Source organism: Hyla sarda, chromosome 2, assembly GCF_029499605.1.
Source record: "Hyla sarda isolate aHylSar1 chromosome 2, aHylSar1.hap1, whole genome shotgun sequence".
NCBI lineage: Eukaryota > Metazoa > Chordata > Amphibia > Anura > Hylidae > Hyla > Hyla sarda.
Window position 1 is genome coordinate 25,546,993 of NC_079190.1, and position 13,907 is coordinate 25,560,899.

At 48.9% G+C, this 13,907-nt stretch overlaps 1 protein-coding gene and 1 pseudogene across 2 annotated transcripts in view; one reads left to right on the top strand and one right to left on the bottom strand.

Annotated features, from left to right (window-relative positions):
* The window catches only part of RAB38 (RAB38, member RAS oncogene family), an 82,993-nt gene that overhangs the window by 33,726 nt on the left and 35,360 nt on the right, over positions 1-13,907 (bottom strand). The gene's annotated exons all lie outside the window — the stretch shown is intronic.
* Positions 2,195-2,302, top strand: LOC130359863 (U2 spliceosomal RNA; annotated as a pseudogene).

Consider the following 13,907-nt stretch of genomic DNA (forward strand, 5'->3'; position numbering starts at 1 on the left):
GTTAATAGAAGCGGGTCACCTATATTTAAGATCATCATCTCTTGGACAAAGTGAAGAAGGGTAAGGATATGTTCACATGGTCCCACGCAGTACAAGTGCCGATGACGTCACTCATCGGCGCCTGTACTGTGGAGGGGAGAAGACGTGGGCCCCTGCTGCTGAGGAGATCGGTGCGTGGGACATCAGGTGAGCATAATTTTTTTTAAACTCTGCCTATACTTATGGGGAAAGGTGGAGGGGAGGGAAGGGGGGGGGGGGTAACTCTGCCTATACCTATGGGGAAAGGGGGGGCAACTCTGTCTATACCTATGGGGAAAGGGGGGGTTAACTCTGCCTATACCAATGGGGAAAGTGGGGGGGGGGGGTAACTCTGCCTATACCTATGGGGAAAGAGGGGGGTTAACTCTGCCTATACCAATGTGGAAGGGGGGGGGGGTAATCTACCTATACCTATGGGGAAGGGGGGGGGGGGTAACCTTGCTTATACTTATTGGGAAGAGGGGGGGTTACTTTCCCTATACCTATGGGGAAGAGGGGCGGTGGGTAACTCTGCCTATACTTATGGGGAAAGGGGGAGGGGAGGGAAGGGTTAGAACTCTGCCTATACCTGTGGGGAAAGGGTTAACTCTATGGGGGAAAGAGTTAACTCTGCCTATACCAATGGGGAAAGTGGGGGGGGGTAACTCTGCCTATACCTATGGGGAAAGAGGGGGGTTAACTCTGCCTATACCAATGTGGAAAGGGGGGTGGGGTTACTCTGCCTATACCTATGGGGTAGTGGGGGGGGGGTAACCTTGCTTATACTTCTAGGGAAGAGGGGGGGGTTACTCTCCCTATACCTATGGGGAAGAGGGGCGGTGGGTAACTCTGCCTATACTTATAGGGGGAGGGAAGGGGGGAACTCTGCCTATACCTATGGGGAAAGAGGAGGGAAGGGGGAGGTAACTCTGCCTATACCTATGGGGAAAGGGGGAGAGGAGGGAAGCGGGGGAACTCTGCCTATACCTATGGGGAAAGGGGAGGGAAGGGGGAGGTAACTCTGCCTATACCTATGGGGAAAGGGGGAGAGGAGGGAAGCGGGGGAACTCTGCCTATACCTATGGGGAAAGGGGAGGGAAGGGGGAGGTAACTCTGCCTATACCTATGGGGAAACGGGGGGGGGTTACTCTGCCTATACCTATGGGGAAGAGGGGGGGGGGGGTAACTCTGCCTATACCTATGGGGAAAGGGGGGGTTGCCCATACCTATGAGGAAAGGGGGTGGGGTAACTCTGCCTATACCTATGGGGAAAAGGGGGTTTAACTCTGCCTATACCTATGGGGAATGGGGGGGTTAACTTTGCCTATACCTACGGGGAAAAAGGGGGACTCTGCTGCCTATACCTATGGGGAAGGGTGAGGGGCTTACTCTGCTGCCTATACCTTTGGGGAAGGAGGGCTAACTCTGCTGCCTATACCTACAGGGAAGGGGAGGGGTTAACTCTATTGTCTATACCTACAGGGAAGGGGGGGGGGTTAACTCTGCCTATACCTACAGGGAAGGGGGAGTTGACTCTGTTGCCTATGCCTGCAGGGAAGGGGGGGCTACCTAACTTTATACCTGGATGCCTAACTACTTACCTACCTACCAAGCTCTCTAACTACCTACATACCCAGCTACCTAACTATGTACATACCTGGCCTTCATACATGGCTGCCTAACTACCTATCTAGCCCTCTATCTATCTGGCTTCTCACCTACTTACATATCTGGCTTCCCCTACCTACCTAGTAACCTATTTACCTGGCTACCTACCTACCTGCCCTTTTACTGTGCAGGACACCAAGGAGGGCATTATTACAGTTTGTGGGCCTACAGATGGAAAGATTGTGTAGATGAGGGGAGAGCACTGGAAAAGTGCAGAGTCTGACATGTTTGTCCTGCAGATGTTAAGAGATCCATATGGCGATCTTATCCGGATGGAGAAGAAAAGGAAAGAGGACGCCACTGATCAGATAATATGCAATTGTGAGTCCCAAAATGTAACTGTAATCACTTATATGGTATACACATCCTGTGCACAGCTGATATCTACTGCCATATGGTCCTGTATACAATCACTTATACAGATCCTTTATGGTATACTGGTCTGTGTATAGTGGTTTTATTCAGTACAGTATGGCGGTATTATCCAGTTATTGTGTGGTGGTATATATTTACTTCTCGGCCTTTTGGCTAAGATCATGTGTAGTATCTGTTCTTATCAGTTTCATGCCGGTGGGTACTCACGCTGGTGTGGGTCTTGTGATGATGGGTGCTGCATGGAGGTGGCAGGTGTACCAGGGCGTTCCGGGGCTGGTTCTGAGGAATCAGCTCGACGGCTGCCCCGATGTGACCTGTTAACTCTGGGTCTCGCCATGAGGCTGAGAGGGTCTAGAGCCGAGGTACTTTTGTGCCTCAGGGAGTGGTGACCCCGAGGTGCCGAAACTCACTGGGAGTTTTGGCTCACTAAGTTGAAGCACGGGCACGATGATCTCTTCACCTTTGTGGCACTCACCTCTTGATTCCCGACCTTCTGGCTAGGATCAGAGAAATTTTTATAGATCCGGCCGGATGTCCGGGCAGTATATGTGCACACATTCACTTATTTATTTATTTATAGTCTCACTGTGCAACTTTTTGCGTGTTGTGTGACCACAGGATTTGTCAGGATGCTGTAGCCCTTCTGGGTGTCCTCCTAGGGGAGGTGTGTGTGGCCATTAGGTTCAGCACCTCCCTGCAAACACCACGGGTACTCCTGCATGGGTGGGTACCGACCGTTTACGGCTCTGCGGGCAGATACCTTGGCTAATGCCAAGGGGGATTCCGGGAGCATTTATGGTCCCTTAGTAGCTTTGGCGAAAAGGGACATTGAACCTGGAACCTCGCAGGTACCTTTTGGTCCGGAGGCGAAGGGTAAGGTTTGTTGGGGGGCCTCTCTCCTATCGGAGAAGGGCTTGCGATAGACCGCATCCTTTGTGCACTTTTTTTTAGTGTAACACGTTTGCACTTTTTCTTGCACTGTGGGTGATTCGAGAGCACGTTCCTTGGCTCTTAAAAAAAAAAAATGATGAAAATGCTGGGGGAAAATGCCAAAAAACCCCATCAATACTAAAACCCACTATTTTTGAAAAAAAAAAACACCACCAATACTAAAACCCACTATTTTTGAAAAAAAACACCACAAAAATCTTGAGAGCGCAAAATAACACAGCAGTTTTTGTGGCTTTTTTCAGGTCATAAAACTCCCCCCAAAAACTACCTAAGGAGGGTGAATGAGATGTCAATAAACTGTCCAAGAATCACTTGTGTTTGCTGTAGTATCTGCTGTTTGGCAACATGGCGCAAGGGAAGATCACTCCTAGATGCCATGTGCCTTAAAGGGGTACTCCGGTGGAAATTTTTTTTTTTTAATCAACTGGTGCCAGAAAGTTAAACAGATTTGTAAATTTGTGCTTTACAGCTCCGCTCCAAAAGATTTGTAAATTACTTCTATTAAAAAATCTTCATTCTTCCAGTACTTATTAGCAGCTGTGTATTACAGAGAAAGTTCTTTTGTTTTCGGATTTTTTTTTTCTGTCCACAGAGCTCTCTGCTAACACCTCTGTCCATATCAGGAACTGTCCAGGGCAGGATAGGTTTGCTATAGGGATTTGATCCTGTTTTGGACAGTTCCTCATACGGACAGAGGTGTCAGCAGAGAGCACCGTGGACAGTTAGTAGGGACTAGAATGGGAAGATAGTGTAACGTGTTCTGTGGAGTCCCTATGATCATGATGAATAGACATGTGTTCTGTTCTGCGCTGAAGTGTTAAGAAAAGTTTGTACTGTCCCAACAGTGTTCCTGGCCTGTGAGACAACTGGCAATGCCAATATGTGACCACACCGAGCTGGAGAAGCCAAGGTAGATGACTATTTGCTACAGTTGATATGCTGTCCACCTCAGCTTCTCTGACTGTCCATTTGATATAGTGGTATAGGTCATGCCACCGAAAAGCAGATGAGACTTAGGGAATTAGAGTAATGATAATGAGATGCCTCTGCTGACTCTGTCCCAATCACCACAGTAAAGCTGACAAATGGCCAGCAGAAAACAGGAGTTATAATACTGCATTTTGTATGTATAGTATAAACCAATTTATGTTTCCTAATAATGTATTTTTTTTACTTTATGAGAATTTGCTCATTAAGGAGAATCGAGTCCTCTACAAGTTCTGGGTCAGAATTCTGCCTAAACGGCATTTATATTGGACACGGTAAATTATAACCTCTATGAATCAAAAGTCGTAATTATGCGGAAAGTTCCATCAAGCTCATGAGCAGCGGCTGCCTGTAGGGATAATGTGATCATTTCAGTCACTAGGGACTCCCACTGAGAAATTACATGTGCATGATTTGTGATGATATTATTGACTGCTGGCATCTTAAAGGGACATACACCCTCTTTATACCTAAAATTAATTTCTGACTTATTGCCTAGGTGATCAGATGAGAAAGAATGTACTGTTGTAGCCATTGGAATGATGAGTGGCTTATGATAAGGTTCGTAGTCCCTGTATGTGTCATGTAGCTGAGTGGTGTTAAAGGAGTACTTCACTGCCCCAGCGTTCCAAACATTTTGTTCCGAACGCTGGGTGCGGGCTGTGGGGATTGTGACATCACAGCCATGCCCCTTGTGATGTCATGCCCATGCCCCCTCAGTGCAAATCTATGCATTGAGGGGTGTGGTGTGACATCACAAGGGATTGTGGTCGTGACATCACGACCACCACAGCCCGCACCCAGCGTTCGGAACAAAATGTTTGGAATGCTGGGGCAGTGAAGTACTCCTTTAACCCCTTAAGAACCGGGGGTTTTTCCGTTTTTGCATTTTCGTTTTTTGCTCCTTGCCTTTAAAAAATCATAACGCTTTCAATTTTGCACCTAAAAATCCATATGATGGCTTATTTTTTGCGCCACCAATTCTATTTTTTATTGACGTCAGTCATTTTGCCCAAAAATCTACGGTGAAAAGGAAAAAAAATCATTGTGCGACAAAATTGAAAAAAAAAACGCTGTTTTGTAACTTTTGGGGGCTTCCGTTTCTACGTAGTAAATTTTTTGGTAAAATTGACACCTTATCTTTATTCTGTAGGTCCATACGGTTAAAATGATACCCTACTTATATAGGTTTGATTTTGTCGGACTTCTGGAAAAAATAATTACTACATGCAGGAAAATTAATACGTTTAAAATTGTCATCTTCTGACCCCTATAACTTTTTTATTTTTCCGTGTAAGGGGCGGTATGAGGGCTCATTTTTTGCGCCGTGATCTGAAGTTTTTAACGGTACAATTGATAATTTTTAAATGATATAAAAAGTGACCAAAAATGCACTATTTTGGACTTTGGAATTTTTTTGCGCGTACGCCATTGACCGAGCGGTTTAATTAATGATATATATTTATAATTCGGACATTTCCGCACGCGGTGATACCATATATGTTTATTTTTATTTACACTGTGTTTTTTTTTATTGGAAAAGGGGATGATTCAAACTTTTAATAGGGGAGGAGTTAAATGATCTTTAGTCACTTTTTTTTTTCACTTTTTTTTTGCAGTGTTATAGGTCCCATAGGGACCTATAACACTGCACACACTGATCATTGTTATCCCATAGGGACCTATAAGACTGCACACACTGATCATTGTTATCCCATAGGGACCTATAACACTGCACACACTGATCTTTATCATTGATCACTGGTTTCTCATAAGAAACCAGTGATCAACGATTCTGCCGCATGACTGCTCCTACCTGGATCTCAGGCACTGAGCAGTCATTCGGCGATCGGACAGCTCTGAGCGCTCGGCTAATGGGTTAATAGCGCGCGGCGCCGCGATCGGCGCTGCGCGCTATTAGAGGCGGGTCCTGGCTTCACTATGACGCCGGGCCTGCCATGATATGACGCGGGGTTACTGTGTAACCCCGCGTTATATCAGGAGAGCAGGACCAAGGACGTACCGGTACGTCCTTGGTCCTTAAGGGATTAAAGGGGTTGTGCGCTGCCCTGCAGTTTGGAGCTCCGCTCACAGCGTCCGGAAGTTGATTACTCTGAACGCTGTGTGCGGGCTTCCGTGTTCGCGGCCAGCTGGCGTGGCGTCACGCCTGGCCCCTTTCTGACGTCTCGCCCACCCTCTCGTGACGTCACGCCCGCCCCCACTACCAAAGTCTATGGGAAGGGGGCGTGACAGCGGTCGCGCCCCCGTCCGATAGACTTTCATTGAGGGGGCGGGCGAGACATCACGAGGGGGCGGGCGAGACGTCACGAAGGTGCCGGGTGTGACGTCACGCCCGCCGGCCGCGAACACGGAAGGCCGCTTACAGCGTTGGGAGTAATGAACTTCCGGACACTGTGAGCGGAGCTCCGAACTGCAGGGCAGCGCACAACCCCCTTAACCCGATGTTCCTCTTTGAATCATCACCTTTGTTTCTAAATAAAGCTGTTCCCGCACACAAAGCCCACAAATGCTGTACAAGGATTTTCATAGGTGTAATGCAATATAAGGACATGTAAATTGCTTCTATAAAAAATCTTTACCCTTCCAATACTTTTTAGCAGCTGCATTCTACGGAGGAAAATCTCTTATTTTTAAATCTTTTTTGTCTTGTCCACAGTGCTCTCTGCTGACACCTGATGCCCGTATCAGGAACTTCCAGAGCAGGAGAAAATCCCCATTGCAAACCTATGCTGCTCTGGACAGTTCCTGACATGGACAGAGGTGTCAGCAGAGAGCACTGTGGACAAGACAAAAAAGCTATTAAAAAAGTAAAGACTTTTTAATAGAAGTAATTTACAAATCTGTTTAACTTTCTGTCATCCGTTCATTAAAAAAAATGACACTATTCAGAGAAGTCCTTCCTGACTTGGCCTAAAGGCTGGCACTGGTCCAACCAATGTCTATAAGAGATTCAGTGAAAGGCAGAATGGTCCTTGTACAGCTTCTCCTTTCTTGAGAAATACCTCTTTGTGTATTAAACTAAAGACTGTAGACAGAATCCTCACAGCGGGTATGGAACTTGATTTAGGAACAGATAGGAAGCGAGCACAGTCTTCTGTATTATTGCCATGACTAAGGGCTGACCTCTAGCCCGAAATGCGTCGGTGTATGTGTTTTTATGCACCCCGTTATTTTTGGTTTTTTTGCACCATGTTTTAAGGACCTATTAAAAGTCAAGTTTTAACTGTAAGGGCGCGATTACTGGACTACCATTCCTTTCTGGCAATGAACACAGTACTACGTGCATCATCATACGCAGTACATTTCCTGGGCCGGGCAGGACTGCCTCCATCGGAAACAGTGCCAGCAGAGTGCACCCATTTACAGTACCAGTCAATGACAACTATATAGATACATATACATTTTGCTCCCCTAGTGGCAGCAGACTGTGGTATTTGCAGGAGACCCACATATTCTCCACTCTATCAGGGGACTCGCAGACAGTCCAGAGGAGCCGCCTTGTATCTACAGTAGTTGTACAAATTTGAACGCTGAACGCTGGAGCCGGCGCCGGGAGCTCGTAACATCATAGCCCCACCCCCTCATGACATCACGCCCCACCCCCTCAATGCAAGTCTATGGGAGGGGGCGTGACAGCCGTTACGCCCCCTCCCATAGACTTGCATTGAGGGGGGTGGGGCGTGACATCATGAGTGGGCGGGGCTATGACATCACGAGCTCCCGGCGCCGGCTCCAGCGTTCGGAACAGTTTGTTCCAAACTCTGAGCAGCGGAGTACCCCTTTAATGTCATTTATGCCTTTAAAGTTTCATATGGCTTTGCATACTGTATGAACCGTAAGATTAATAGGAAAGATCTTAGATGATATATTCAAAGAATCACACACAGGATGTGCGCTGCTTGTGAAGTGTAAATGAACGCCGACCCGTGTCTGCCCGGTAGTCTGTGAGAACATGGATCCGGGCGAGTACCGTCTTATTACTTTACAAGAGGACAACTGCGAGGGTCACCCCCAGTCCAAGGATCTGAGGTCTGATGGAGATTGCAGGATATCTGAGAATTTAGTGACTTCAAATATGTAAATGAAATGTTCAACTCAGATTAACATTTACCTCACCAGTTCTGTCTTATATTTTTACCTTTTATTACATTGATGCTGGGTTATTCTAATTCTTAGTTGTTTAGTGGGGAACACATTCTATTTGATTTCCAAGGTAAAACCACCTATGTAAACATCATCTTACCCTTAATTTATGGAGAAAATCTATAGAAGTCAAGGTAGTATGTAACATAATGACATCATTTAGCATGCAGTGATTCTACCAGCAGAATAGTGAGTACAGCTGTGCAGTATAATACAGGATATAACTCAGGGTCAGAACAGGATAAGTAATGTAATGTATGTACACAGTGACCTCACCAGCAGAATAGTGAGTACAGCGCTGCAGTATAATACAGGATATAACTCAGGATCAGTACAGGATAAGTAATGTAATGTATGTACACAGTGAGCTCACCAGCAGAATAGTGAGTACAGCTCTGGAGTATAATACAGGATATAACTCAGGATCAGTACAGTATGAGTAATGTAATGTATGTACACAGTGACCCCACCAGCAGAATAGTGAGTGCAGCTCTGGAGTATGATACAGGATATAACTCAGGATCAGTACAGGATAACCAATGTAAGGTATGTACACAGTGACCTCACCAGCAGAATAGTGAGTACAGCTCTGAAGTATAATACAGGATATAACTCAGGATCAGTACAGGATAAGTAATGTAATGTATGTACACAGTGACCTCACCAGCAGAATAGTGAGTACAGCTCTGGAGTATAATACAGGATATAACTCAGGATCAGTGCAGGATAAGTAATGTAATGTATGTACACAGTGACCTCACCAGCAGAATAATGAGTACAGCTCTGGAGTATACTACAGGATATAACTCAGGATCAGTGCAGGATAAGTAATGTAATGTATGTACACAGTGACCTCACCAGCAGAGTAGTGAGTACAGCTCTGGAGTCTGGCCACTAGAGGGAGCATCTTCCTGTGAGTCTGCTGAGTGTGGAGGAAGTCGTTTGCTGGATTGTTTGGTGTGTGTGCGCTCTGAGCTCTGCCGTGTCATCTGTGCCGGACAGCGTTCTTCCTTCCCCAGAGGGAGAGCGTGTGTTCAGGCATGAGTGAGGAGAGGAGAACCCCAACACCTGCCCCCCGAATCAGGTCCGCGGGGGGCAGGGGGAGCCAGCGACCAGGTGTGGAGGGACCAGCGTCAGGAAGTGCATCAGAGGTCTCCGGGTTGAGGCGCTCTGCCAGGAGGTGCAGCGATGCATCTCCAGCCACCCCTGAACCCGTAGAGACAAAGAGCAGCCGCAAGGCTGGCCCTGCAAGTTGTGGGACTACAAGTGCAAGAAGTTCCGGAAGCACAGGTACTGTGACAACAAGGCTTGACAATGTGGACTGTGATACTCCTCCTGGTGCAAAGCTAAATGCCCACGGATGTGTGGAGGAGGATTGGGGGATGCCTAGGGCCCGGGAGTCTGGAGTCCCCCATAACTCTCGTGTGGCAGAACACATCCGTGGATATGAGGAAGCAAGGGGCAGCTTGTATAGGCTCCAGGAGGAGGTACGGGAAGCAAAAGCCCTGATGGAAACTGCGGCGAAACGACAGAAAGCTGAGCTGTCAGCCCGGATTAAACAGCTGAAAAATGAAATAAGGATACTGGAGAAGAAGAGAACTTTTATTTTAGAGAACAGCGGGCCATTTAGGGAAAAACTTTTAAATGAAGACCGCTTTCATACAATGGAGAGAGAGAAGCAGAGACGGCTGAGGGGGCTTCAGCCACGGGTGGAGGAGGAAGGAGACGCTGCGGAGGCCGATAATGTTGAGCCAAATCCACCCGGGGGTCTGCAACATCTGACCCCATACAGTGGGCTCCCTGCAGGGCAAGTGGCGATGTCATCTGGCCGTGGCTCTGGCGGTTCGGGGGATGAGAGCAGCACCAGTCACCAGGGAGGGGCGCTGATGGCCCAGATCCAGCTCCTAGAGTCCCCAGGTCGCCTCCAGGACTTCACGTTTGGGGATGAGTTACCAGAGGAGGCACCTGGGGGAAGGAAAAAGAAGCTAAAGAAGACCAAGCTCCAGGAGCAGGTAACATTTGTATATACCCCCCTCCCTGAGCCCCCCGGACTGGCCGCAGGGTCAGCTCACTGTGTGAACCCCATTTCTCAGCCCAGCCTGAGTTCTGCTGTGGACTCAGTGCAGGAGAGTGGGGAGAGTATGGAGTCTAGTGTGGCGGTGAGCTCCATCGCTGTTTGTAGTAACAGTGGTGGAGCAGACAATGTATCGGCTGTGAGGTCGGACAGTGATATTTGCCCAGCGATGGGCATGGATGGCTCTGGCACATTGGGCTGCTCCCTAACGGGAGGGGGGGGCAGCTTTGTGCCAGAGTCAGCTGCGGGAGCTCCGGTGGCTCTGAGCGTTGGCACTGCTGTTCCTTTGGAGCAGCGGTGTCATCGTGAAAGAGCTGCTGGGGCCAAGATGTCTTCGCCTCCCAGAAAGACTGGACTAAAACCTTTATTTTGTATTGGCGCCGCTTATCCAGAACAGCGGCGCCCAGGAGCAGAAAACTCCAGTACTGATGAGGCGGAGGGTACCAGTAAAAACAGGGCTGGGGCCACTAATAAACAGGCTAGGCAGGCTTCCCGGTCCTTGTATAAAGGACCGGTGACCTGTCCTGTGGTGGTGGCTCCAGCTCTGGTACCCAGTGATGCTGATGGTACACTATCTGCACCAGAACGCACCGGTCCAGCCAGTATGAATGAGGAGGTTAATGTTGGAGTGAATTGTAGCATGGGCTGTAGCACGGGTGGAGGTATGGGGGGCACATCAGCTAAAACAGGCAATAATGGTGTGAGTATGGATTATGTGGAGGGTGGTGGTGAAGGGGCACAGATTAGTGGTGGGGATGTAGGGCCTGGTCCAGTTGCACCCCCAGCGGTGGCAGCACCGGTACGCAGCTATGCAAATGTCACCGCTGGGGGGAGGGGGGCACCTTCCTCGTCTTCTGGCTCTGGGGGGGGCAATTTGCAGCAGCGTCTCCTGGGGGCCTTAAGGAGAGGGGAGAGATCAATCAATGTAGAGGGTAGGGAGGTTGATCTATCCTTTTGGATAGAAAGACATGGTCTTTCAGCCTTCCGAGAGGAAAGAGGGGGGGATACTGTGTGGTCCCTCCCAACAGCCGGGCCAGGTGGTCTCCGAAGGAATGTGGTCCGGCTGAGGTGGAGAGGCAGTGATACATGTCCTCCAAGATCTAAAGTTGTTGAGCTCCTGCTGAAGTTGGGCTTTAAGGCAGCTGACATCTACGCCTTAATACATCCTTATGGTACCCCTGAGTTCGATATCAGCTTTGTTCGGCCAGAGGGGCTTGAGCTCTTCTGGTCAAATTATGAGCTGGTAAAGAATGAGCCCGGCTGGCGAGACTTTGCCATTCAGGCGGTGTCTCGCCAAAACAATGTCAAGAAAGTGACCGTTTTAACCCGTAACGAATCACTTTCTTGTATTGACATCATGACGTGGCTAGGTCGGTATGGAGAGGTGGTGGAGGTCCCAAAAAAGAACAGGGATGAATATGGCATCTGGTCAGGGGCCTGGACGTTTATGGTCAAGCTTAAGCTTTCAGGAAACACCGTTACCCATATACCATCTGCGACCTTCCTCGGAAGGGATCGTATCCAGATCTTCTACCAGGGTCAGCCGAAGCTCTGTCACAGATGTGGTGACCCCACACATTTTAGTGCCAATTGCACTGTGCAGAAGTGCACTCTGTGTGGGGAAATAGGCCATCTCGCTGCATCTTGTGCAGAGATTAGGTGTCACCTGTGTGGTGACTTAGGTCACCCATTCAGTCGCTGCCCTCGTTCCTTTGTCAACGCGGTTGTTGCCCCAGTGGGGGTAAGCCATGAGGTGAACTCTGCTGGGGGGATGGCTGGCGGGGATGAAGGGGTGCAGGGGCCAGGGAAGAAAAGTAAGCAGAAGACGCCTGCCCAACTGAGGCGTCTCAAGCGTCAAAGGGATAGGGAGATTCGGGAGTCACTGGAGCATCAGCCAGCTGAGGTGGCTTCTGATCCTGTCCCTGCGACCAGTGTTACTGCTGAGGCCCTGGGGGATATTGAACTGGATGAGGAGACTGGAAGGATCCACAAAGAGGAGGATACTGTCTCCTCGCTGTCCTCCCATGGTGAGAGCGCGGATGAGGACAGAGGGAGATGGGCAGAAACAAAGCGGGGTACTCGGAGGAATAAGAAAAAGGGAGATTTAAAATCTTCTCCCACCCGCCAGATGCCAAAGGAAGGTACAACTGACCCCCCTCTGATTGGTCTCTCCAACCGGTTCCGAGCCCTCCGCGACATTTCCTCTTCAGAGGAGGAGGCTGGGGGTGAGGTTCCGGATGTTGCGGTGGGGCCCACAGGGGACCCTGAGTCCTCTCTCCCTGGGGAACCTATGTCTTCAGGGGGGGGGACTGGCTCAGAGTCAGGGGACGAGGAAAATGTAAATAAAGGGAAAATGGACACATCCATCTCACTAAAAAGGGGTAAACCATCATCTGATGAGGAGGGTGGTGGGGTGGATGGGAAGGATGGTGGGAAAAAGAAAGCTGTCTAACTCAATCACCCTTGATGGCGGCACCCTCTCCGTTGACTCTGGCATCCATTAATGTTGCCAGCATAAAGTCAGATACGGCTCGATTTGCGGCCTATGATTTTTTTGCCCATATTAATGCTGATATTTTATTGTTGCAAGAGACCAGGCTAACAGATATGTCATCTATCTACAAGGCTAAAAGAGAGTGGAGGAATGGGCCCTCCTACTGGTCTCTTGGGGCCGAGCCGTATAGCGGAGTGGCGGTCCTTTTTACCGCAGCGGTAGAATGCCGACGGGTTATCGAGTTAGAAATGGGGAGGTGCCTGATCTTAGATGTCCTCATGAAGGGACAAGAACTTCGCCTTATTAACATCTACGGCCCACAGTCTAAGTGGGACCGGAAGTGTCTCTTTATGAGGATCAAGCCCTATCTTTTTACAAGTCGGCAGGTGGTCTTTGGAGGGGACTTTAATGCTGTCACGAGGCCCCAAGACAGGGGAGGTGCCAGAGACAAGCTGACTTATGATAGCGTCGCCCTAAATAGCATAGCGAGTGAGGCTCGCCTGGTGGATGTCCACATCCGGCACACCCCAGGCCACGCGGGATTCACCTATCATAGGGGTAGTTGTAGGTCTAGGATAGATAGGTTTTATTTAAAGGAGGAGGCCGTCTCTTCAGCAGTGTCTGTTGTTGAGGTGGAGTTCTCCGATCACTGTTTAATTTTGTTTTCTCTGAATGTTACAGAGACCCCCCGGATGGGCAGAGGCTATTGGAAGCTGAATTCGTCTCTCTTGGAAGAAGCGGAGATAAGACAGTCCTTTGAGGATTTTCTTCAGAGCCAGGTACCATTGCTGGGCCTTTGTAGCAGTAAGTCAGAGTGGTGGGAGATCTTCAAAAAAAGGGTTGCGAGATTCTTCCGCCAGCTCTCAGGCCTCAGAAGCCTAAACAGGTACCGTTTGTACCAGGGCCTGAGGAAGAAACTTGAGCACCTTGTCTCGACTGGAGGTAGTCGTGATGATATCTCCAGAGTGAAATCCTTGCTGATGAGGTGTCAGTACGATAGGCACGCATCTTTGGTTTTTGAGAGGGATTACGGGAAGTACCGCTCGCCCGACCCTTACAGAAACTGCAAGATGTCAGTGAATAGTAAGGTAGTCTCAGGACTGATTGATAGTACGGGATCCTTGAAAAGGTCCAGATCAGGGATCTTGGAGGTCGTCAGATCCTTTTACTCGCACC